This window comes from Gavialis gangeticus, unplaced genomic scaffold, assembly GCF_001723915.1.
Source record: "Gavialis gangeticus isolate Ggan-Ray unplaced genomic scaffold, GavGan_comp1, whole genome shotgun sequence".
NCBI classification, from domain to species: domain Eukaryota; kingdom Metazoa; phylum Chordata; order Crocodylia; family Gavialidae; genus Gavialis; species Gavialis gangeticus.
The window spans coordinates 7002272-7005697 of record NW_017728980.1 but is presented as its reverse complement, the minus strand read 5'-3'; positions in this window follow the sequence as shown (position 1 = coordinate 7005697).

The window sequence follows — 3426 nt, the reverse complement described above, 5'->3', positions numbered from 1 at the left end:
TGGCCATATGCAATAGGAGATGATTGACCATACCTTGGAGATGCTGTCTTCTCCAGAACAAACAGCAGCTCGGGCTACATGGGCAAGAGTCCACTTATGCACAGGTCCAGTCAATCCAACCTAGAAGTTGAAAACAATGTTAGTTCAAGTAAGGGGTAGAAAGTTTGAATACTTTCTGCTGTTGTAATTACCAAAAAATATCAGCACTAGGGAAAGAGGCTGGCTGACAGTCTTGGGAGGGCTCTTCACAGAGTGAACACAGCACAGGCAGTTGCACTGAAAGCTTCCTTACATCCCAGGGCTAAGACATCCCAAAAAGGGAGTTAAAGAACAAGAGCGCCATCGCCATGGACTGCTGAATCCTTGGCCTCTCTGGTGCAAATGCCAGCTGCAGCTGTGGTCATCACCATGCAAACTTCTCAATCTGGAGGCAAGGTTTTGGAAGTGGCCAGTGATTCCAGGTGCCTTGAGTTGGGCCGCTGTTTTGGGCCTTACGTCTAGAAGTGCTCAGCACTCATCTCACATGGACTTTAACCTGGATGGTTGGCACCTGGCTCTTTAGAAGACCATGCCATAGGTGTTTCACCTGAAAAGAAGGAGGCTCCCCAAAGCAGAGAGTATGATAGGAAAAAAAATGCAGCTTTACCGTTCCTTTAAAAAAACAAAACCAGCCCCACCCTGCCAATAGCTGTGCTATTCTGACCTTTAGGGAAGGCTGCTTTGAAGCAGAGCAAAAAAATAATATGGAGAAAATGCAGATGAAGGCATATCATACCCTTGCAACCCCATGAAGGCCCAGCTCTAGGTGGGTGCACATAACTAAGAAACGGAGAAGCAAGTTGAAGATATGCAGGTAGTTACCTACTGATCCATGGTCACAGGAACCAGGAGGGGTTTAAGTCAGGGCCCTGATACTCAGTAATGATTTTAGGGAGGGCGTTTGCTTCATTGTTCATTTCTTCACTGCATGGATAATTGCACCACCTTCCCTGCACTCCCAAAGCTCTGCTGCAGCTCACGCTGGCTTAAGGTTCATCCTGGGCGTTTTTGCTGTGTACAGCATGCAATACTAGATACATTTGCAATTCTCCTGCCAGATACTCCTCTCCAGCACTGGCAGAGATTCTCTGCTTGTGCTTTCACAATCCTCTCTCCAAAGTTAAGGCCATCTTTGAGGGCATACAGTCCTGGCCAAAAAATAGCCCCACAAGGCAAGAAGGGGAAAGCTGCTCTGCAGTAGTTACTCATGTGCCTACTCTTAGACCACAGTAAAAAATAGGTAGCTTCCCCAACCTCAGGAGGACAAGCTGCCTTGCATTTATTGCAAGGCAAGAATGCATCTAGGTCATTACCACAGCTACAGATGATCTGCAAGCTAGCACCCTAGCTAGCAAAATGATAACATGTTATGTGATCAAACCTTTACAAACACCCCTCCCCTGCCACACTTGCACAATAGGATCCTACACGCTTCCATGTCTGATATGTCAGAGAAAGATGAAGAACACCCAGCTCTGCAGGAAGTCCCACCATGGAAAAAAAATGTAAAACTATTCAGTGTAAAGCAATTCCACAGCAATGGGAGCCCAGATAATGATACCTCTCATCTTGACAAGCCAGGCAGCACGTATTGAGTCAGCCTGGGCTGAGCTGCGCGCAGGTCTGCCGGAGACTACCCAGTTCTGCAGATCAGATGTGTTTTCTGGCACACACGGCAGAGACAGGGTTAGTCTGGGAAAACCAACAGAGTTGCCTTCTTGTTTTCTTTTCAGCTTACAAGCTGTGAGCACTTGCTTGCAGTTCACAGGAGGGGGTGGCAGGTGAGGAGCACAAGTTCGAGGGAGGAGTATGTTAGTGCAGGTGCCGAGGGGGGGGCTTTATTGCGCTAGGTGCTGTACAAACAATGCTCAGAAAGGTCTAGACTCTGAACAAAGGCTGGGACAGGAAAGTAGGGCAGAGAAAAAAGTGAATTGCCCAGGGGGAGCTCAGCAGAATAGCAATAGAGCCAGGAACAAGGCCCAAATCCCTTGATTCTCAGCCCTGCAGAAGAGAGGTAGCAAACTATGACATCCCTACACAACTCAGCACTTCTGGCATTCACTCCTATTCCAGCCCTGACCACATATTAAATCCTCCTAGAAGCCCCAGATCCCTGCTCCTAGCCTCTCCATCATTCCCTAGTCTCTACCAAGTGGAAAGATGCGACTGCTAGAGACATATTGGTCAATGCAGTCCTAACCCATGCTTCTGCAATTCAGGCTCACTTGGGAGTAGCGGGGGAAATGCCTGCCCCATGCCCACGGGCTCACTTCTTCTGAAGAATCTCCAGCCTGGATCAGGATTCAGATGAGAGGGAAAGCCTTGAGCTGGAGCTGATGACCCTGTACAGACATCCACAAGGAGCAACTCCTGAAGGGCTGTAACTACTACTGGCTTTCTTCTCCATTCTCAGACCCTCTCCTCAAGGGATCATCCCATTGACTTCAGTGTTAGCTACAGCCTTGCTCTCAGACCCACGTCCTGTTTGGAAGCTGGCAGTCCTATATTCACCAGCCAGCGTGTCAAAGAAAGCACCCAACAGCCCTAGATCCATCAGTCTATCACAGAAGGAAGTTAAACTTCCAAGAACTTCAACCACTGACACATAAAACAGACTTCCTCACCCCAGCGCATGCACTCTAACAAAACCTCCTCCACAAAGACATATACCTCCTACTCCAATCTTCCTGTGCTCCTTTTATCTGAGGAACAAGCCACTGGCTCAGCGGGGAGGAAGCTAATTAACCACAGATGAGTCCATGATAAAATTCCTTAAAGGACCATTCCAGTGTATGACATTGCTTCTCCGTAAAGGGGCCCCTGGCTTCACAGGCCTAATCAAGCAAGCGGCATTTGTTGTTATTAATGATCTTTTACTATTTTCAAGCCAGTGGGGAGCACAGGCCTAGAGTTTTAGTGATTGCAAGTTAACTCCCCCCGTCTCCCAGCATGCTACTTTTTGCCATCTGAACTGCAGAAAGCGTTTCCTTCGATTCCTGTCTTGAATGGTGGCTCCATGCTGTTATGTGCTAATGAACAGGTGCCACCCCAGAAGCAGCTGCCTGATGGTGGCTTGTGAGGTGGCTCTTTCTTATGCACTGAGCTTGGCTCTCCCTTGCTGGAGGTAGCAAGGCTGGCCAGTAAGTCTGTTTGCAACAGTAAGTGGTGTCAACACTCATCTCTACCTGGTCCCCCAGAACCAGCTGGTGTTGCTGGACCAGCCCAAAAGAGGGTGAGAGCCAGCTTGTTCACAGGCTGCACTTCTTCAGGGCAGTGTTACCTAATTGCCTGCAAAGGAAAGCATCCTCTAACACCTCTGTAGTGCCATGGTTAGCATACTAGCCTATAATAGAGGTGATCTTGGCTCTAATCCTGTCTTTCCTGCTC